This window comes from Leuciscus leuciscus, assembly GCF_965113295.1.
Source record: "Leuciscus leuciscus genome assembly, chromosome: 3".
In the NCBI taxonomy this organism is placed as follows: domain Eukaryota; kingdom Metazoa; phylum Chordata; class Actinopteri; order Cypriniformes; family Leuciscidae; genus Leuciscus; species Leuciscus leuciscus.
Genome location: NC_138727.1, coordinates 22,840,465 through 22,864,816, shown reverse-complemented (window position 1 = coordinate 22,864,816; position 24,352 = coordinate 22,840,465). Strand labels below are relative to the sequence as shown.

Below are 24,352 nucleotides of genomic sequence, written 5' to 3'. Positions count from 1 at the left end.
CAAAAAGTCACCATGCCAAATTTGGTGTCTTAAAACCAATCCCTCTAGCGCCACCACCTGTCCAAAATTTCACTTTTATTTTGCTAATAACTTTTGAACCGTTTGGCCAATCAACAAAATTCTTTTTTCCTCTGATTCCCGAGCTCATGCCGATTCGATTGCACCCTATGACGTCATTTTCCGGCTTATAAATATGGCCGCCATTTTGAATGTGCTGAAAAAGCTACTTTTTCGAACTCGTCCTAGACGGTTTGTCCGATTTGCACGAAAATTGAACCAGATCATCTTCAGGCAGTGCTGACAAAAAGTTATGGAATTCAAATTGATTCGTCAAACCGTTTTCGAATAACGCTCGAACACATTTTACGTAGCGCTTGCGAAAACAGTCGTAGGGCTGTATCTCCGCAACGCTTTATCGGATTCAGACCAAAATTGGTACATGTCATCACAAGCATGACCTGAGGCTACATGCTGCGTTTCGGCGCAGCGCCACCTACTGGTCCGGAGATATGAAAAATGGCTATTTTTGCTTATAACTTCTGAACAATTTGTCCAAAAATCATAAAATTGGTATCGTTAGATTCAGGGCAACATGCCGAGTCGACTGATATCAAATTTTACCATATCGGCCATTTTGACTGTCGGCCATTTTGAATTTTGTGCTAAAATCCTGTATTTTAAGAACGCATGAACGGATTGTTACGAAACTTGGTATGGGTCATCAGCACGATGTTCTGAAGGAGCGTGAGAAGTTTCGAAACAGCGCCACCTAGTGGTCAAAAGTTAAAACAACATTTCCAAAAAGGCTAATAACTTTTGAATAAATCTGGCTACTGAAATGCCACTGGTCTTAATAGATTCCTTGGGTCAAGCCGAGAACATAGATACCAAGTTTACCTTATTTGGCCAAACTTCCTGTCCGCCATCTTGATTTTCATTCAAAACCTACTTTTTCAAACTCCTCCTAGACCGTTTGTCCGATTTTCACCAAAATCGAATCGTATCATCTCCAGACCGTGCCGACTAAAAGTTATGGATTTCGTGTGGATAGACCAAACCGTTTTCGTATAGCGCAGCAGCAAAGTTGAGGCATGATGCTAATAGCACTATTCAGGCTTTATCTCTGCAATCCCTTGAAATATTGACACCAAACTTTGTATGTGTCATTGTCACTTCACTCTGACCACATCACATCAGTTTTGTAACTGCGCCACCTATTGGTCGAAAGTGATAATGCATTAAATCATATTTTTATTGACTGTTTCTATGATTTTTCAGCCATTTCGTCTAAAATCCTCTTTAAATGTCTTTAATTGCTCATTGTTGCAGTTGGTCTGACACCTTCAGCCATGTTGGCATATCCTGTCATCTACTTGCGCTTGGCCCCGGTAATTGCTGCTTGCAGCTATATTTATTATTATTCTTCATTTTTCCGACTGGGAGTCTATGGCAGCCCATTGAACCGCTTGCGGGAAAGTTATCAAATTTGGCACACTGATAGAGGAGAGTCTGACCTATCAGCATAGCAAATTTGGAGTCTCCAATTCATTCCCTCTAGCGCCACCAGCTGTCCAAAGTTGCACTCATGTTTATGCTAATAACTTTTGAACCACAAGGGCTAGAAACAAAATTTCTTTTTTCCTCTTATTCCTTGGCTCAGGACGATTCGACTGCACCCTATGACGTCATTTTCCGTCATGGAAATATTTCCACCATTTTGTATTTTCCGAAAAACATACTTTTTCAAACTCCTCCTAGACCGTTACTCCGATTTTCACGAAAATTGAACCAGATCATCTCCAGACCATGCCGACAAAAAGTTATGGAATTCGTGTTGATTCGTCAAACTGTTCTCGAATACCGCGCAAACAAATTTTACGTAGCGCTAACGAAAACAGACACAAGCTTGTATCTCCTCAACACTTTATCATATTCAGACCAAACTTGGTCCATATCATCACAAGCATGACCTGAGGCTACATGCTGCGTTTCGTCATAGTGCCACCTACTGGTCCGGAGATATGAAAAATGGCTGTTTTTGCTTATAACTTCTGAATGGATTGCCCAAAAATCATAAACGTGGTCTCGTTAGATTCAGGACGTCATGCTGAGTCGACTGATATCCAATTTTCCCAGATCAGTCATTTTGGCTGTCGGCCATTTTGAATTATGTGCTAAAATGCTGTATTTTATGAACGCATGAACGGATTGTTACGAAACTCAGTATGGGTCATCAGCACGATGTCCTGAAGGAGCCTGAGAAGTTTCGAAACAGCGCCACCTAGTGGGGAATTTTTTTCCCCAAATGCTTATAACTTTGGGTGTGGTCGACTTATTTTCACAAGAGTCATCTCTTTAGACTCCTGAATCGTTGCCGAGTCCAACGATACCAAACATGCTAGGTTTCGCCTTACGGTTTGTGTAGCGTTGTGATTTAGCGCTTAAAAAACATTTGGCTATATCTTCGAAACCGCTAGTCCGATCGAGACGAAACCACCGTCAGAAGTTTGGAAACATAAATCGATAGCTATACACCAATGCCCAAATGCGAAAATATTGATAGTAAGGGGTAGTAAAATCCAATCAAAGTCATGTGTCAGTCGTTTTTTACGTGTTTTTTCATATAAATGTCTATAACTCCAAAGCAAATTGAGATATTTTCACCAAAATTGACACACATATGTATGGGCTCACTCTGAGGACACATAAAAAAAATGGTGGGACTGAGCCTCTTGGTGGCGCTATAATAGAACAAAACATGAAATTCCCATTGACTTCAATACAGTTTTGTGAAATAAAATGCTTTACTAAACAAATGCATTGGTGTAATATTGCGAAACTCAGAATGTGCCATCAACATCATCCCCTGAAGGTACCCAAAATATTTCGAGACAGCGCCACCTAGTGGTCAAAAGTTATAAAAACATTTCCAAAAAGGATAATAACATTTGATTAAATCTGCCTATTGAAATGCCACTGGTCTTAATAGATTCCTTGGGTCAAGCCGAGAACATAGATACCAAGTTTTACTTATTTGGCCTAACTTCCTGTCCGCCATCTTGATTTTCATTCAAAACCTACTTTTTCGAACTCCTCCTAGACCGTTTGTCCGATTTTCACCAAAATCGAATCGTATCATCTCCAGACCGTGCCGACTAAAAGTTATGGATTTCGTGTCGATAGACGAAACTGTTTTCGTATAGCGCAGCAGCAAAGTTCAGGCATGATGCTAATAGCACTATTCAGGCTTTATCTCTGCAATGCCTTGACATATTGACACCAAACTTTGTATGTGTCATTGTCACTTCACTCTGACCACATCACATCAGTTTTGTAACTGCGCCACCTATTGGTCGAAGTGATAATCCATTAAATTATATTTTTAATTATTGTTTCTATGATTTTTCAGGCATTTTGCCTAAAATCCTCTTTAAATGTCTTTAATTGCTCATTGTTGCAGTTGGTCTGACACCTTCAGCCATGTTGGCATATCCTGTCATCTGCTTGCGCTTGGCCCCGATAATTGCTGCTTGCAGCTATATTTATTATTATTCTTCATTTTTCCGACTGGGAGTCTATGGCAGCCCATAGAACCACTTGCGGGAAAGTTTTCAAATTTGGCACACTGATAGAGGAGAGTCTGAACTATCAGCATAGCAAATTTGGAGTCTCCAATTCATTCCCTCTAGCGCCACCAGCTGTCCAAAGTTGCACTCATGTTTATGCTAATAACATTTGAACCACAAGGGCTAGAAACAAAATTCTTTTTTCCTCTGATTCCTTAGTTCACGACGATTCGAATGCACCATATGACGTCATTTTCCGTCATAATAATTTTTCCGCCATTTTGAATTTTCCGAAAAACCTACTTTTTCGAACTCCTCCTAGGCCGTTGCTCCAATTTCCACAAAAATTGAATCAGATCATCTTCAGACCATGACGACAAAAAGTTATGGAATTCGTATTGAATCGTCAAACCGTTCTCGAATACAGCGCAAACAAATTATACGTAGCGCTTGCAAAAACAGACACAAGCCTCTATCTGCTCAACACTTTATCATATTCAGACCAAACTTGGTACATATCATCACAAGCATGACCTGAGGCTACATGCTGCGTTTCGGCGCAGTGCCACCTACTGGTCCGGAGATATGAAAAATGGCTGTTTTTGCTTATAACTTCTGAATGGTTTGTCCAAAAATCATAAAAGTGGTCTCGTTAGATTCAGGGCATCATGCCGAGTCGACTGATATCCAATCTTCCCAGATCAGTCATTTTGGCTGTCGGCCATTTTTAATTATGTGCTAAAATGCTGTATTTTATGAACGCATGTACGGATTGTTACGAAACTCGGTATGGGTCATCAGCACGATGTCCTGAAAGAGCCTGAGAAGTTTTGAAACAGCGCCACCTAGTGGTACATTTTTTTCCCCAAATGCTTATAACTTTGGGTGTGGTCAACTTATTTTCACAAAAGTCATCTCTTTAGACTCCTGAGTCGTTGCCGAGTCCAACGATACCAAACATGCTAGGTTTCGCCTTACGGTTTGTGTAGCGTTGAGATTTAGCGCTTAAAAAGCATTTGGCTATATCTTCGAAACCGCTAGTCCGATCGAGACGAAACCACCGTCAGAAGTTTGGAAACATAGGTCGATAGCTAAATGCCAATGCCCAAATGCGAAAATATTGATAGTAAGGGGTAGTAAAATCCAATCAAAGTCATGTGTCAGTCATTTTTAACGTGTTGTTTCATATAAATGTCTATAACTCCGAAGCAAATTGAGATATTTTCACCAAAATTGACACACATATGTATGGGCTCACTCTGAGGACACACAAAAAAAATGGTGGGACTGAGCCTCTTGGTGGCGCTATAATAGAACAAAACATGAAATTCCCATTGACTTCAATACAGTTTTGTGAAATAAAATGCTTTACTAAACAAATGCATTGGTGTGATATTACGAAACTCAGAATGTGCCATCAACACCATCCCCTGAAGGTACCCAAAAAATTTCGAGACAGCGCCACCTAGTGGTCAAAAGTTATAAAAACATTTCCAAAAAGGATAATAACATTTGATTAAATCTGGCTATTGAAATGCCACTGGTCTTAATAGATTCCTTGGGTCAAGCCGAGAACAAAGATACCAAGTTTTTCTTATTTGGCCGAACTTCCTGTCCGCCATCTTGATTTTCATTCAAAACCTACTTTTTCGAACTCCTCCTAGGCTGTTGCTCCAATCTTCACCAAAATTGAATCGTATCATCTCCAGACTGTGCTGACTAAAAGTTATGGTTTTCGTGTTGATAGACGAAACCGTTTTCGTATAGCGCAGCAGCAAAGTTGAGGCATGATGGTAAAAGCACTATTCAGGCTTTATCTCTGCAATGCCTTGACATATTGACACCAAACTTTGTATGTGTCATTGTCACTTCACTCTGACCACATCACATCAGTTTTGTAACAGCGCCACCTATTGGTCGAAAGTGATAATCCATTAAATCATATTTTGAATGACTTTTTATATGATTTTTCAGCCATTTCGCCTAAAATCCTCTTTAAATGTATTTAATTGCTCATTGTTGCAGTTGGTCTGACACCTTCAGCCATGTTGGCATATCCTGTCATCTGCTTGCGCTTGGCCCCGATAATTGCTGCTTGCAGCTATATTTATTATTATTCTTCATTTTTCCGACTGGGAGTCTATGGCAGCCCATAGAACCGCTTGCGGGAAAGTTATCAAATTTGGCACACTGATAGAGGAGAGTCTGACCTATCAGCATAGCAAATTTGGAGTCTCCAATTCATTCCCTCTAGCGCCACCAGCTGTCCAAAGTTGCACTCATGTTTATGCTAATAACTTTTGAACCACAAGGGCTAGAAGCAAAATTCTTTTTTCCTCTTATTCCTTGGCCCAGGACGATTCGACTGCACCCTATGACGTCATTTTCCGTCATGGAAATTTTTCCACCATTTTGAATTTTCCGAAAAACATACTTTTTCAAACTCCTCCTAGACCGTTACTCCGATTTTCACGAAAATTGAACCAGATCATCTCCAGACCATGCCGACAAAAAGTTATGGAATTCGTGTTGATTCGTCAAACTGTTCTCGAATACCGCGCAAACAAATTTTACGTAGCGCTAACGAAAACAGACACAAGCTTGTATCTCCTCAACACTTTATCATATTCAGACCAAACTTGGTCCATATCATCACAAGCATGACCTGAGGCTACATGCTGCGTTTCGTCATAGTGCCACCTACTGGTCCGGAGATATGAAAAATGGCTGTTTTTGCTTATAACTTCTGAATGGATTGCCCAAAAAACATAAACGTGGTCTCGTTAGATTCAGGACGTCATGCTGAGTCGACTGATATCCAATTTTCCCAGATCAGCCATTTTGGCTGTCGGCCATTTTGAATTATGTGCTAAAATGCTGTATTTTAGGAATGCATGAACGTATCGTTACGAAACTCGGTATAGGTCATCAGCACGATGTCCTGAAGGAGTCTGAGAAGTTTCGAAACAGTGCCATCTAGTGGTGAATTTTTTTCCCCAAATGCTTCCAAATGCTTATAACTTTGGGTGTGGTCAACTTATTTTCACGAGACTCATCTCTTTAGACTCCTGAATCGTTGCCGAGTCCAACGATACCAAACATGTTAGGTTTCGCCTTATGGTTTGTGTAGCGTTGTGATTTAGCGCTTAAAAAACATTTGGCTATATCTTTGAAACCGCTTGTCCGATCGAGACGAAACCACCGTCAAAAGTTTGGAAACATAGGTCGATAGCTATACGCCAATACCCAAATGTGAAAATATTGATGTTTAGGGGTAGTAAATTCCAATCAAAGTCATGTGTCAGTCATTTTTTTCGTGTTTTTTCATATAAATGTCTATAACTCCGAAGCGAATTGAGATATTTTCACCAAAATTGACACAAATATGCATGGGCTCACTCTGAGGACACATAAAAAAAATGGTGGGACTGAGTCTCTTGGTGGCGATATAACAGAACAAAACATGAATTTCCCATTGACTTCAATACAGTTTTGTGAATTAAAATGCTATAGTAAACAAATGCATTGGTGTAATATTACGAAACTCAGAATGTGCCATCAGCACCATCCCCTGAAGGTACCCAAAATATTTCGAGACAGCGCCACCTAGTGATCAAATGTTATGACAAAATTTCCAAAAAGGCTAATAACTTTTGAATAAATCTGGCTTTTGAAATGCCACTGGTCTTAATAGATTCCTTGGGTCAAGCCGAGAACATAGATACCAAGTTTTCCTTATTTGGCCGAAGTTCCTGTCCGCCATCTTGATTTTCAGTCAAAACCTACTTTTTCGAACTCCTCCTAGACCGTTTGTCCGATTTTCACCAAAATCGAATCGTATCATCTCCAAACCGTGCCGACTAAAAGTTATGGATTTCGTGTCGATACACGAAACTGTTTTCGTATAGCGTAGCAGCAAAGTTGAGGCATGATGCTAAAAGCACTATTCAGGCTTTATCTCTGCAATGCCTTGACATATTGACACCAAACTTTGTATGTGTCATTGTCACTTCACTCTGACCACATCACATCAGTTTTGTAACTGCGCCACCTATTGGTCGAAAGTGATAATCATTTAAATCATATTTTGAATGACAATTTATGTGATTTTTCAGCCATTTGACCTAAAATCCTCTTTAAATGTATTTAATTGCTCATTGTTGCAGTTGGTCTGACACCTTCAGCCATGTTGGCATATCCTGTCATCTGCTTGCGCTTGGCCCCGATAATTGCTGCTTGCAGCTATATTTATTATTATTCTTCATTTTTCCGACTGGGAGTCTATGGCAGCCCATAGAACCACTTGTGGGAAAGTTTTCAAATTTGGCACACTGATAGAGGAGAGTCTGAACTATCAGCATAGCAAATTTGGAGTCTCCAATTCATTCCCTCTAGCGCCACCAGCTGTCCAAAGTTGCACTCATGTTTATGCTAATAACATTTGAACCACAAGGGCTAGAAACAAAATTCTTTTTTCCTCTGATTCCTTAGTTCAAGGCGATTCGAATGCACCATATGACGTCATTTTCCGTCATAATAATTTTTCCGCCATTTTGAATTTTCCGAAAAACCTACTTTTTCGAACTCCTCCTAGGCCGTTGCTCCAATTTCCACAAAAATTGAATCAGATCATCTTCAGACCATGACGACAAAAAGTTATGGAATTCGTATTGATTCGTCAAACCGTTCTCGAATACAGCGCAAACAAATTATACGTAGCGCTTGCGAAAACAGACACAAGCCTCTATCTGCTCAACACTTTATCATATTCAGACCAAACTTGGTACATATCATCACAAGCATGACCTGAGGCTACATGCTGCGTTTCGGCGCAGTGCCACCTACTGGTCCGGAGATATGAAAAATGGCTGTTTTTGCTTATAACTTCTGAATGGTTTGTCCAAAAATCATAAAAGTGGTCTCGTTAGATTCAGGGCATCATGCCGAATCGACTGATATCCAATCTTCCCAGATCAGTCATTTTGGCTGTCGGCCATTTTTAATTATGTGCTAAAATGCTGTATTTTATGAACGCATGTACGGATTGTTACGAAACTCGGTATGGGTCATCAGCACGATGTCCTGAAAGAGCCTGGGAAGTTTCGAAACAGCGCCACCTAGTGGTACATTTTTTTCCCCAAATGCTTATAACTTTGGGTGTGGTCAACTTATTTTCACAAAAGTCATCTCTTTAGACTCCTGAGTCGTTGCCGAGTCCAACGATACCAAACATGCTAGGTTTCGCCTTACGGTTTGTGTAGCGTTGAGATTTAGCGCTTAAAAAGCATTTGGCTATATCTTCGAAACCGCTAGTCCGATCGAGACGAAACCACCGTCAGAAGTTTGGAAACATAGGTCGATAGCTATACGCCAATGCCCAAATGCGAAAATATTGATAGTAAGGGGTAGTAAAATCCAATCAAAGTCATGTGTCAGTCATTTTTAACGTGTTGTTTCATATAAATGTCTATAACTCCGAAGCAAATTGAGATATTTTCACCAAAATTGACACACATTTGTATGGGCTCACTCTGAGGACACACAAAAAAAATGGTGGGACTGAGCCTCTTGTTGGCGCTATAATAGAACAAAACATGAAATTCCCATTGACTTCAATACAGTTTTGTGAAATAAAATGCTTTACTAAACAAATGCATTGGTGTGATATTACGAAACTCAGAATGTGCCATCAACACCATCCCCTGAAGGTACCCAAAAAATTTCGAGACAGCGCCACCTAGTGGTCAAAAGTTATAAAAACATTTCCAAAAAGGATAATAACATTTGATTAAATCTGGCTATTGAAATGCCACTGGTCTTAATAGATTCCTTGGGTCAAGCCGAGAACAAAGATACCAAGTTTTTCTTATTTGGCCGAACTTCCTGTCCGCCATCTTGATTTTCATTCAAAACCTACTTTTTCGAACTCCTCCTAGGCTGTTGCTCCAATCTTCACCAAAATTGAATCGTATCATCTCCAGACTGTGCTGACTAAAAGTTATGGTTTTCGTGTCGATAGACGAAACCGTTTTCGTATAGCGCAGCAGCAAAGTTGAGGCATGATGGTAAAAGCACTATTCAGGCTTTATCTCTGCAATGCCTTGACATATTGACACCAAACTTTGTATGTGTCATTGTCACTTCACTCTGACCACATCACATCAGTTTTGTAACAGCGCCACCTATTGGTCGAAATTGATAATCCATTAAATCATATTTTGAATGACTTTTTATATGATTTTTCAGCCATTTCGCCTAAAATCCTCTTTAAATGTATTTAATTGCTCATTGTTGCAGTTGGTCTGACACCTTCAGCCATGTTGGCATATCCTGTCATCTGCTTGCGCTTGGCCCCGATAATTGCTGCTTGCAGCTATATTTAGGGGCCAAGCACCGAAGGTGCGTAGGCACCTATTGTATCTGTTCCCGTTCCTATTATTATTATTATTCTTCATTTTTCCGACTGGGAGTCTATGGCAGCCCATAGAACCACTTGCGGGAAAGTTTTCAAATTTGGCACACTGATAGAGGAGAGTCTGAACTATCAGCATAGCAAATTTGGAGTCTCCAATTCATTCCCTCTAGCGCCACCAGCTGTCCAAAGTTGCACTCATGTTTATGCTAATAACATTTGAACCACAAGGGCTAGAAACAAAATTCTTTTTTCCTCTGATTCCTTAGTTCAAGACGATTCGAATGCACCATATGACGTCATTTTCCGTCATAATAATTTTTCCGCCATTTTGAATTTTCCGAAAAACCTACTTTTTCGAACTCCTCCTAGGCCGTTGCTCCAATTTCCACAAAAATTGAATCAGATCATCTTCAGACCATGACGACAAAAAGTTATGGAATTCGTATTGATTCGTCAAACCGTTCTCGAATACAGCGCAAACAAATTATACGTAGCGCTTGCGAAAACAGACACAAGCCTCTATCTGCTCAACACTTTATCATATTCAGACCAAACTTGGTACATATCATCACAAGCATGACCTGAGGCTACATGCTGCGTTTCGGCGCAGTGCCACCTACTGGTCCGGAGATATGAAAAATGGCTGTTTTTGCTTATAACTTCTGAATGGTTTGTCCAAAAATCATAAAAGTGGTCTCGTTAGATTCAGGGCATCATGCCGAATCGACTGATATCCAATCTTCCCAGATCAGTCATTTTGGCTGTCGGCCATTTTTAATTATGTGCTAAAATGCTGTATTTTATGAACGCATGTACGGATTGTTACGAAACTCGGTATGGGTCATCAGCACGATGTCCTGAAAGAGCCTGGGAAGTTTCGAAACAGCGCCACCTAGTGGTAAATTTTTTTCCCCAAATGCTTATAACTTTGGGTGTGGTCAACTTATTTTCACAAAAGTCATCTCTTTAGACTCCTGAGTCGTTGCCGAGTCCAACGATACCAAACATGCTAGGTTTCGCCTTACGGTTTGTGTAGCGTTGAGATTTAGCGCTTAAAAAGCATTTGGCTATATCTTCGAAACCGCTAGTCCGATCGAGACGAAACCACCGTCAGAAGTTTGGAAACATAGGTCGATAGCTATATGCCAATGCCCAAATGCGAAAATATTGATAGTAAGGGGTAGTAAAATCCAATCAAAGTCATGTGTCAGTCATTTTTAACGTGTTGTTTCATATAAATGTCTATAACTCCGAAGCAAATTGAGATATTTTCACCAAAATTGACACACATTTGTATGGGCTCACTCTGAGGACACACAAAAAAAATGGTGGGACTGAGCCTCTTGGTGGCGCTATAATAGAACAAAACATGAAATTCCCATTGACTTCAATACAGTTTTGTGAAATAAAATGCTTTACTAAACAAATGCATTGGTGTGATATTACGAAACTCAGAATGTGCCATCAACACCATCCCCTGAAGGTACCCAAAAAATTTCGAGACAGCGCCACCTAGTGGTCAAAAATTATAAAAACATTTCCAAAAAGGATAATAACATTTGATTAAATCTGGCTATTGAAATGCCACTGGTCTTAATAGATTCCTTGGGTCAAGCCGAGAACAAAGATACCAAGTTTTTCTTATTTGGCCGAACTTCCTGTCCGCCATCTTGATTTTCATTCAAAACCTACTTTTTCGAACTCCTCCTAGGCTGTTGCTCCAATCTTCACCAAAATTGAATCGTATCATCTCCAGACTGTGCTGACTAAAAGTTATGGATTTCGTGTCGATAGACGAAACCGTTTTCGTATAGCGCAGCAGCAAAGTTGAGGCATGATGGTAAAAGCACTATTCAGGCTTTATCTCTGCAATGCCTTGACATATTGACACCAAACTTTGTATGTGTCATTGTCACTTCACTCTGACCACATCACATCAGTTTTGTAACAGCGCCACCTATTGGTCGAAAGTGATAATCCATTAAATCATATTTTGAATGACTTTTTATATGATTTTTCAGCCATTTCGCTTAAAATCCTCTTTAAATGTATTTAATTGCTCATTGTTGCAGTTGGTCTGACACCTTCAGCCATGTTGGCATATCCTGTCATCTGCTTGCGCTTGGCCCCGATAATTGCTGCTTGCAGCTATATTTATTCTTCCGTTTCTTCCGACTGGGAGTCTATGGCAGCCCATAGAACCGATTGCGGGAAAGTTGTAATGGTTTGACATTCTGATAGAGGACAGTCCCAACATTAAATACACCAATTTTGGTGTGTCTAAGTCATTCCCTCTAGCGCCACCACCTGTCCAAAGTTTCACTTTTATTTTGCTAATAACTTTTGAATCGTAAGTCCAATCAACAAAATTCTTTTTTTCTCTTATTCCTGAGCTCATGCCAATTCGATTGCACCCTATGACGTCATTTTCGTCATAACAATATGGCCGCCATTTTGAATTGTCCTTAAAAGCTACTTTTTCGAACTCGTCCTAGATGGTTTGTCCGATTTGCACGAAAATTGAACCAGATCATCTTCAGGCAGTGCTGACCAAAAGTTATGGAATTCAAATTGATTCGTTAAACCGTTTTCGAAAAACGCTCAAACTAATTTTACGTAGCGCCTGCAAAAACAGTCGTAGGGCTCTATCTCCGCAACGGTTTATCGTATACAGACCAAACTTGGTACATGTCATCACAGGCATGACCTGAGGCTACATGCTGTGTTTCGGCGCAGCGCCACCTACTGGTCCGGAGATATGGAAAATGGCTATTTTTGCTTATAGCTTTTGAACAGTTTGTCCAAAAATCATAAAATTGGTCTCGTTAGGTTCAGGGCAACATGCCGATTCGACTGATATCCAATTTGACCATATCGGCCATTTTGACTGTCAGGCATTTTGAATTTTGTGCTAAAATGCTGTATTTTATGAACGCATGAACGAATTGTTACGAAACTTGGTATTGGTCATCATCACGATGTCCTGAAGGAACCTGAGAAGTTTCGAAACAGCGCCACCTAGTGGTGAATTTTTTTTCCCAAATGCTTATAACTTTGGGTGTGGTCGACTTATTTTCACGAGACTCATCTCATTAGAGTCCTGAATCGTTGCCGAGTCCCACGATAGCAAACATGCTAGGTTTCGCCTTACGGTTTGTGTAGCGTTGTGATTTAGCGCTTAAAAAACATTTGGCTATATCTTCGAAACCGCTAGTCCGATCGAGACGAAACCACCGTCAGAAGTTTGGAAACATAGGTCGATAGCTATACACCAATGCCCAAATGCAAAAATATGGATGTTTAGGGGTAGTAAATTCCAATCAAAGTCATGTGTCAGTCATTTTTTACGTGTTTTTTCATATAAATGTCTATAACTCCGAAGCGAATTGAGATATCTTCACCAAAATTGACACACATATGTATGGGCTCACTCTGAGGACACATAAAAAAAATGGTGTGACTGAGCCTCTTGGTGGCGCTATAACAGAACAAAACATGAAATTCCCATTGACTTCAATACAGTTTTGTGAAATAAAATGCTATACTAAACAAATGCATTAGTGTAATATTACGAAACTCAGAATGTGCCATCAGCTCCATCCCCTGAAGGTACCCACAATATTTCGAGACAGCGCCACCTAGTGGTCAAAAGTTATAAAAAAAATTCCAAAAAGGCTAATAACTTTTGAATAAATCTGGCTATTGAAATGCCACTGGTCTTAATAGATTCCCTGGGTCAAGCCGAGAACATAGATACCAAGTTTTCCTTATTTGGCCAAACTTCCTGTCCGCCATCTTGATTTTCATTCAAAACCTACTTTTTCAAACTCCTCCTAGACCGTTTGTCCGATTTTCACCAAAATCGAATCGGATCATCTCCAGACTGTGCCGACTAAAAGTTATGGATTTCGTGTCAATAGACGAAACCGTTTTCGTGTAGAGCAGCAGCAAATTTGAGTCATGATGCCAAAAGCACTCTTCAGGCTTTATCTCTGAAATCCTTTGAAATATTGACACCAAACTTTGTATGTGTCATTGTCACTTCACTCTGACCACATCACATCAGTTTTGTAACTGCTCCACCTATTGGTCGAAAGTGATAATCCATTAAATCATATTCTGAATTACTTTTTATATGATTTTTCAGCCATTTCGCCTAAAATCCTCTCTAAATGTCTTTAATTGCTCATTGTTGCAGTTGGTCTGACACCTTCAGCCATGTTGGCATATCCTGTCATCTGCTTGCGCTTGGCCCCGATAATTGCTGCTTGCAGCTATATTTATTATTATTCTTCATTTTTCCGACTGGGAGTCTATGGCAGCCCATAGAACCGCTTGCGGGAAAGTTATCAAATTTGGCACACTGATAGAGGAGAGTCTGACCTATCAGCATAGCAAATTTGGAGTCTCCAATTCATTCCCTCTAGCGCCACCAGCTGTCCAAAGTTGCACTCATGTTTATGCTAATAACTTTTGAACCACAAGGGCTAGAAACAAAATTCTTTTTTCCTCTTATTCCTTGGCTCAGGACGATTCGACTGCACCCTATGACGTCATTTTCCGTCATGGAAATTTTTCCACCATTTTGAATTTTCCGAAAAACATACTTTTTCAAACTCCTCCTAGACCGTTACTCCGATTTTCACGAAAATTGAACCAGATCATCTCCAGACCATGCCGACAAAAAGTTATGGAATTCGTGTTGATTCGTCAAACTGTTCTCGAATACCGCGCAAACAAATTTTACGTAGCGCTAACGAAAACAGACACAAGCTTGTATCTCCTCAACACTTTATCATATTCAGACCAAACTTGGTCCATATCATCACAAGCATGACCTGAGGCTACATGCTGCGTTTCGTCATAGTGCCACCTACTGGTCCGGAGATATGAAAAATGGCTGTTTTTGCTTATAACTTCTGAATGGATTGCCCAAAAAACATAAACGTGGTCTCGTTAGATTCAGGACGTCATGCTGAGTCGACTGATATCCAATTTTCCCAGATCAGCCATTTTGGCTGTCGGCCATTTTGAATTATGTGCTAAAATGCTGTATTTTAGGAATGCATGAACGTATCGTTACGAAACTCGGTATAGGTCATCAGCACGATGTCCTGAAGGAGTCTGAGAAGTTTCGAAACAGTGCCATCTAGTGGTGAATTTTTTTCCCCAAATGCTTCCAAATGCTTATAACTTTGGGTGTGGTCAACTTATTTTCACGAGACTCATCTCTTTAGACTCCTGAATCGTTGCCGAGTCCAACGATACCAAACATGTTAGGTTTCGCCTTATGGTTTGTGTAGCGTTGTGATTTAGCGCTTAAAAAACATTTGGCTATATCTTTGAAACCGCTTGTCCGATCGAGACGAAACCACCGTCAAAAGTTTGGAAACATAGGTCGATAGCTATACGCCAATACCCAAATGTGAAAATATTGATGTTTAGGGGTAGTAAATTCCAATCAAAGTCATGTGTCAGTCATTTTTTTCGTGTTTTTTCATATAAATGTCTATAACTCCGAAGCGAATTGAGATATTTTCACCAAAATTGACACAAATATGCATGGGCTCACTCTGAGGACACATAAAAAAAATGGTGGGACTGAGTCTCTTGGTGGCGATATAACAGAACAAAACATGAATTTCCCATTGACTTCAATACAGTTTTGTGAATTAAAATGCTATAGTAAACAAATGCATTGGTGTAATATTACGAAACTCAGAATGTGCCATCAGCACCATCCCCTGAAGGTACCCAAAATATTTCGAGACAGCGCCACCTAGTGATCAAATGTTATGACAAAATTTCCAAAAAGGCTAATAACTTTTGAATAAATCTGGCTTTTGAAATGCCACTGGTCTTAATAGATTCCTTGGGTCAAGCCGAGAACATAGATACCAAGTTTTCCTTATTTGGCCGAAGTTCCTGTCCGCCATCTTGATTTTCAGTCAAAACCTACTTTTTCGAACTCCTCCTAGACCGTTTGTCCGATTTTCACCAAAATCGAATCGTATCATCTCCAAACCGTGCCGACTAAAAGTTATGGATTTCGTGTCGATACACGAAACTGTTTTCGTATAGCGTAGCAGCAAAGTTGAGGCATGATGCTAAAAGCACTATTCAGGCTTTATCTCTGCAATGCCTTGACATATTGACACCAAACTTTGTATGTGTCATTGTCACTTCACTCTGACCACATCACATCAGTTTTGTAACTGCGCCACCTATTGGTCGAAAGTGATAATCATTTAAATCATATTTTGAATGACAATTTATGTGATTTTTCAGCCATTTGACCTAAAATCCTCTTTAAATGTATTTAATTGCTCATTGTTGCAGTTGGTCTGACACCTTCAGCCATGTTGGCATATCCTGTCATCTGCTTGCGCTTGGCCCCGATAATTGCTGCTTGCAGCTATATTTATTATTATTATTATTCTTCTTCCACTCTGGGAGTCTATGGCAGCCCATAGAACCGATTGCGGGAAAGTTGTAATGGTTTGACATTCTGATAGAGGACAGTCCCAACATTAAATACACCAATTTTGGTGTGTCTAAGTCATTCCCTCTAGCGCCACCACCTGTCCAAAATGTCACTTTTGTTTTGCTAATAACTTTTGAACCGTAAGGCCAATCAACAAAATTCTTATTTCCTCTGATTCCTGAGCTCATGCCGATTCGATTGCACCCTATGTCGTCATTTTCCGTCATAAAAACATGGCCGCCATGTTGAATTATTCTCAAAACCTACTTTTTCGAACTCGTCCTAGACAGTTTGTCCGATTTGCACGAAAATTGAACCAGATCATCTTCAGGCAGTGCTGACAAAAAGTTATTAAAATCTAGTTGATTTGTCAAACCGTTTTCAATAAACGCTCGAACAAATTTTACGTAGCGCTTGCGAAAACAGTCGTAAGGCTGTATCTTCGCAACGCTTTATCGTATTCAGACCAAACTTGGTACATGTCATCACAAGCATGACCTGAGGCTACATGCTGCGTTTCGGCGCAGTGCCACCTACTGGTCCAGAGATATGAAAAATGGCTATTTTTGCTTATAACTTCTGAACAGTTTGTCCAAAAATCATAAAATTGGTCTTGTTAGATTCAGGGCAAAATGCCGAGTCGACTGATATCCAATTTTACCATATCGGCCATTTTGACTGTCGGCCATTTTGAATTTTGTGCTAAAATGCTGTATTTTAAGAACGCATGAACGGATTCTTACGAAACTTGGTATGGGTCATCAGCACGATGTCCTGAAGGAGCCTGAGAAGTTTCGAAACAGCGCCACCTAGTGGTTAATCTTTTTATTCAAATGCTTATAACTTTGGGTGTGGTCGACTTATTTTCACGAGACTCATCTAATTAGACTCCTGAAACCTTGCCGAGTCCTACGATACCAAGCATGCTAGGTTTCGCCTTACGGTTTGTGTAGCGTTGTGATTTAGCGCTTAAAAAACATTTGGCTATATCTGCGAAACCGCTAGTCTGATCGAGACGAAACCACCGTCAGAAGTTTGAAAACATAGGTCGATAGCTATACGCCAATGCCCAAATGCGAAAATATTGATAGTAAGGGGTAGTAAAATTCAATCAAAGTCATGTGTCAGTCATTTTTTACGTGTTTTTTCATATAAATGTCTATAACTCCGAAGCGAATTGAGATATTTTCACCAAAATTGACACACATATGTATGGGCTCACTCTGAGGACACATAAAAAAAATGGTGTGACTGAGCCTCTTGGTGGCGCTATAATAGAACAAAACATGAAATTCCCATTGACTTCAATACAGTTTTGTGAAATAAAATGCTATTTTCATTCAAAACCTACTTTTTCGAACTCCTCCTACACCGTTTGTCCGATTTTCACCAAAATCAAATCGTATCATCTCCAGACCGTGCCGACTAAAAGTTATCGATTTCGTCTCGATTGACGAAACCGTTTTCGTATAGCGCAGCAGCAAAGTTGAGGCATGATGCTATAAACACTATTCAGGCTTTATCTCTGCAATGCCTTGACATATTGACACCAAACTTTGTATGTGTCATTGTCACTTCACTCTGACCACATCACATCAGTTTTGTAACTGCGCCACCTATTGGTAGAAAGTGATAATGCATTACATCATATTTTTATTTACTGTTTCTATGAATTTTCAGGCATTTTGCCTAAAATCCTCTTTAATGTCTTTAATTGCTCATTGTTGCAGTTGGTCTGACACTTTCAGCAATGTTGGCATGTCTTGTCATCTGATTGTGCTTGGCCCCGCTAAATGCTGCTTGCAGCTTTAATTATTATTATTATTCTTCTTCCACTCTGGGAGTCTATGGCAGCCCATAGAACCGATTGCGGGAAAGTTGTAATGGTTTGACATTCTGATAGAGGACAGTCCCAACATTAAATACACCAATTTTGGTGTGTCTAAGTCATTCCCTCTAGCGCCACCACCTGTCCAAAATTTCACTTTTGTTTTGCTAATAACTTTTGAACCGTAAGGCCAATCAACAAAATTCTTTTTTCCTCTGATTCCTGAGCTCATGCCGATTCGATTGAACCCTATGTCGTCATTTTCCGTCATAAAAACATGGCCGCCATTTTGAATTATTCTCAAAACCTACTTTTTCGAACTCGTCCTAGACAGTTTGTCCGATTTGCACGAAAATTGAACCAGATCATCTTCAGGCAGTGCTGACAAAAAGTTATTAAAATCTAGTTGATTTGTCAAACCGTTTTCAATAAACGCTCGAACAAATTTTACGTAGCGCTTGCGAAAACAGTCGTAAGGCTGTATCTTCGCAACGCTTTATCGTATTCAGACCAAACTTGGTACATGTCATCACAAGCATGACCTGAGGCTACATGCTGCGTTTCGGCGCAGCGCCACCTACTGGTCCAGAGATATGAAAAATGGCTATTTTTGCTTATAACTTCTGAACAGTTTGTCCAAAAATCATAAAATTGGTCTTGTTAGATTCAGGGCAAAATGCCGAGTCGACTGATATCCAATTTTACCATATCGGCCATTTTGACTGTCGGCCATTTTGAATTTTGTGCTAAAATGCTGTATTTTAAGAACGCATGAACGGATTGTTACGAAACTTGGTATGGGTCATCAGCACGATGTCCTGAAGGAGCCTGAGAAGTTTCGAAACAGCGCCACCTAGTGGTTAATCTTTTTATTCAAATGCTTATAACTTTGGGTGTGGTCGACTTATTTTCACGAGACTCATCTAATTAGACTCCTGAATCCTTGCCGAGTCCTACGATACCAAACATGCTAGGTTTCGCCTTACGGTTTGTGTAGCGTTGTGATTTAGCGCTTAAAAAACATTTGGCTATATCTGCGAAACCGCTAGTCTGATCGAGACGAAACCACCGTCAGAAGTTTGGAAACATAGGTCGATAGCTATATGCCAATGCCCAAATGCGAAAATATTGATAGTAAGGGGTAGTAAAATCCAATCAAAGTCATGTGTCAGTCATTTTTTACGTGTTTTTTCATATAAATGTCTATAACTCCGAAGCGAATTGAGATATTTTCACCAAAATTGACACACATATGTATGGGCTCACTCTGAGGACACATAAAAAAAATGGTGTGACTGAGCCTCTTGGTGGCGCTATAATCGAACAAAACATGAAATTCCCATTGACTTCAATACAGTTTTGTGAAATAAAATGCTATACTAAACAAATGCATTGGTGTTATTTAATGAAACTCAGAAAGTGCCTTCAGCACCATTTCCTGAAAGTACCCAACATATTTCAAGACAGCGCCACCTAGTGGTCAAAAGTTATAACAAAACTTCTAAAAATGCTAATAACTTTTGAATAAATCTGCCTATTGAAATGCCACTGGTATTAATAGATTCCTTGGGTCAAGCCGAGAACATAGAAACCAAGTTTTCCTTATTTGGCCTAACTTCCTGTCCGCCATCTTGATTTTCATTCAAAACATACATTTTCGAACTCCTCCTACACCATTTGTCCGATTTTCACCAAAATCGAATCGTATCATCTCCAGACCGTGCCGACTTATAGTTATCGATTTCGTCTCGATTGACGAAACCGTTTTTGTATAGCGCAGCAGCAAAGTTGAGGCATGATGCTAAAAGCACTATTCAGGCTTTATCTCTGCAATGCTTTGACATATTGACACCAAACTTTGTATGTGTCATTGTCACTTCACTCTGACCACATCACATCAGTTTTGTAACTGCGCCACCTATTGGTCGAAAGTGATAATGCATTAAATCATTTTTATTTACTGTTTCTATGAATTTTCAGGCATTTTGCCTAAAATCCTCTTTAATGTCTTTAATTGCTCATTGTTGCAGTTGGTATGACACTTTCAGCAATGTTGGCATGTCTTGTCATCTGATTGTGCTTGGCCCCACTAAATGCTGCTTGCAGCTTTATTAGGGGCCAAGCACCGAAGGTGCGGGCACCTATTGTAATTGTTCCCGTTCTTATTATTAGGGGCCAAGCACCGAAGGTGCTAGGCACCTATTGTTTTCGTTCGCGTTCTTATTAGGGGCCAAGCACCGAAGGTGCTAGGCACCTATTGTTTTCGTTCGCGTTCTTATTATTAGGGGCCAAGCACCGAAGGTGCTAGGCACCTATTGTTTTCGTTCGCGTTCTTATTATTAGGGGCCAAGCACCGAAGGTGCTAGGCACCTATTGTTTTCGTTCGCGTTCTTATTATTATTAGGGGCCAAGCACCGAAGGTGCGGAGGCACCTATTGTATTTGTTCCGGTTCTTATTATTAGGGGCCAAGCACCGAAGGTGCGTAGGCACCTATTGTATCTGTTCCCGTTCCTATTATTAGGGGCCAAGCACCGAAGGTGCGTAGGCACCTATTGTATCTGTTCCCGTTCTTATTATTATTAGGGGCCAAGCACCGAAGGTGCGTAGGCACCTATTGTATCTGTTCCCGTTCCTATTATTATTATTATTATTCATTTTTCCGACTGGGAGTCTATGGCAGCCCATAGAACCACTTGCGGGAAAGTTATAAAATTTGGCACACTGATAGAGGAGAGTCTGAACTATCAGCATAGCAAATTTGGAGTCTCCAATTCATTCCCTCTAGCGCCACCAGCTGTCCAAAGTTGCACTCATGTTTATGCTACTAACATTTGAACCACAAGGGCTAGAAACAAAATTCTTGTTTCCTCTGATTCCCTAGTTCAAGACGATTCGATTGCACCATATGACGTCATTTTCCGTCATAATAATTTTTCCGCCATTTTGAATTTTCCGAAAAACCTACTTTTTCGAACTCCTCCTAGGCCGTTGCTCCAATTTCCACAAAAATTTAATCAGATCATCTTCAGACCATGACGACAAAAAGTTATGGAATTCGTGTTGATTCGTCAAACCGTTCTCGAATACAGCGCAAACAAATTATACGTAGTGCTTGCGAAAACAGACACAAGCCTCTATCTGCTCAACACTTCATCATATTCAGACCAAACTTGGTACATAACATCACAAGCATGACCTGAGGCTACATGCTGCGTTTCGGCGCAGTGCCACCTACTGGTCCGGAGATATGAAAAATGGCTGTTTTTGCTTATAACTTCTGAATGGTTTGTCCAAAAATCATAAAAGTGGTCTCGTTAGATTCAGGGCATCATGCCGAGTCGACTGATATCCAATCTTCCCAGATCAGTCATTTTGGCTGTCGGCCATTTTTAATTATGTGCTAAAATGCTGTATTTTATGAACGCATGTACGGATTGTTACGAAACTCAGTATGGGTCATCAGCACGATGTCCTGAAAGAGCCTGAGAAGTTTCGAAACAGCGCCACCTAGTGGTGAATTTTTTTCCCCAAATGCTTATAACTTTGGGTGTGGTCGACTTATTTTCACAAGAGTCATCTCTTTAGACTCCTGAATCGTTGCCGAGTCCAACGATACCAAACATGCTAGGTTTCGCCTTATGGTTTGTGTAGTGTTGAGATTTAGCGCTTAAAAAGCATTTGGCTATATCTTCGAAACCGCTAGTCCGATCGAGACGAAACCACCATCAGAAGTTTGGAAACATAGGTCGATAGCTATACGCCAATGCCCAAATGCAAAAATATTGATAGTAAGGGGTAGTAAAATTCAATCAAAGTCATGTGTCAGTCATTTTTTACATGTTTTTTCATATAAATGTCTATAACTCCGAAGCGAATTGAGCTATTTTCACCAAAATTGACACAGATATGTATGGGCTCACTCTGAGGACACACAAAAAAAATGGTGGGACTGAGCCTCTTGGTGGCGCTATAATAGAACAAAACATGAAATTCCCATTGACTTCAATACAGTTTTGTGAAATAAAATGCTTTACTAAACAAATGCATTGGTGTAATTTTACGAAACTCAGAATGTGCCATCAACACCATCCCCTGAAGGTACCCAAAATATTCCGAGACAGCGCCACCAAGTGGTCAAAAGTTATAAAAACATTTCCAAAAAGGATAATAACTTTTGAATAAATCTGCATATTGAAATGCCACTGGTCTTAATAGATTCCTTGGGTCAAGCCGAGAACATAGATACCAAGTTTTCCTTATTTGACCAAACTTCCTGTCCACCATCTTGATTCTCATTCAAAACCTACTTTTTCGATCTCCTCCTAGACCGTTTGTCCGATTTTCACCAAAATTGAATCGTATCATCTCCAGACTGTGCCGACTAGAAGTTATGGATTTCGTGTTGATAGACGAAACCGTTTTCGTATACCGCAGCAGCAAAGTTGAGGCATGATGCTAAAAGCACTATTCAGGCTTTATCTCTACAATGCCTTTGACATATTGACACCAAACTTTGTATGTGTCATTGTCACTTTACTCTGACCACATCACATCAGTTTTGTAACTGCGCCACCTATTGGTCGAAAGTGATAATCAATTAAATAATATTTTGAATTACTTTTTATGATTTTTCAGCCACTTCGCCTAAAATCCTCTTTAAATGTCTTTAATTGCTCATTGTTGCAGTTGGTCTGACACCTTCAGCCATGTTGGCATATCCTGTCATCTGCTTGCGCTTGGCCCCGATAATTGCTGCTTGCAGCTATATTTATTCTTCCGTTTCTTCCGACTGGGCGTCTATGGCAGCCCATAGAACCGATTGCGGGAAAGTTGTTTTGATTTGACATTCTGATAGAGGACAGTCCCAACATTAAATACACCAATTTTGGTGTTTCTAAGTCATTCCCTCTAGCGCCACCACCTGTCCAAAATTTCACTTTTATTTTGCTAATAACTTTTGAACAGTAAGGCCAATCAACAAAATTCTTTTTTCTCTGATTCCTGAGCTCTTGTCGATTCGAGTGCACCCTATGATGTCATTTTACGGCATATAAATATGGCCGCCATTTTGAATGACCTGAAAAAGCTACTTTTTCGAACTCGTCCTAGACGGTTTGTCCGATTTGCACGAAAATTGAACCAGATCATCTTCAGGTAGTGCTGACAAAAAGTTATGGAATTCAAATTGATTCGTCAAACCGTTTTCGAATAACGCTCGAACAAATTTTACGTAGCGCTTGCGAAAACAGTCGTAGGGCTGTATCTCCGCAACGCTTTATCGGATTCAGACCAAAATTGGTACATGTCATCACAAGCATGAACTGAGGCTACATGCTGTGTTTCGGCGCAGCGCCACCTACTGGTCCGGAGATATGGAAAATGGCTGTTTTTGCTTATAGCTTTTGAACAGTTTGTCCAAAAATCATAAAATTGGTCTCGTTAGATTCAGGGCAACATGCCGATTCGACTGATATCCAATTTGACCATATCGGCCATTTTGACTGTCAGCCATTTTGAATTTTGTGCTAAAATGCTGTATTTTATGAACGCATGAACGAATTGTTACGAAACTTGGTATTGGTCATCATCACGATGTCCTGAAGAAGCGTGAGAAGTTTCGAAACAGCGCCACCTAGTGGTGACATTTTTTTTCCAAATGCTTATAACTTTGGTTGTGATCGACTTATTTTCACGAAACTCATCTCATTAGACTCCTGAATCGTTGCCGAGTCCCAAGATACCAAACATGCTAGGTTTCGCCTTATGGTTTGTGTAGCGTTGTGATTTAGCGCTTAAAAAACATTTGGCTATATCTTCGAAACCGCTAGTCCGATCGAGACGAAACCACCGTCAGAAGTTTGGAAACATAGGTCGATAGCTATACACCAATGCCCAAATGCGAAAATATTGATGTTTAGGGGTAGTAAATTCCAATCAAAGTCATGTGTCAGTCATTTTTTACGTGTTTTTTCATATAAATGTCTATAACTCCGAAGCGAATTGAGATATTTTCACCAAAATCGACACACATATGTATGGGCTCACTCTGAGGACACAT

At 40.1% G+C, this 24,352-nt stretch overlaps 1 long non-coding RNA gene across 1 annotated transcript in view; it reads left to right on the top strand.

Annotated features, from left to right (window-relative positions):
- Positions 1-24,352, top strand: part of LOC309495074 — a 40,643-nt gene that overhangs the window by 12,668 nt on the left and 3,623 nt on the right. The window contains exon 3 of the long non-coding RNA XR_014204542.1: positions 20,482-20,893. This is a non-coding gene — a long non-coding RNA (uncharacterized lncRNA). The remainder of the gene's footprint in view (positions 1-20,481; positions 20,894-24,352) is intronic.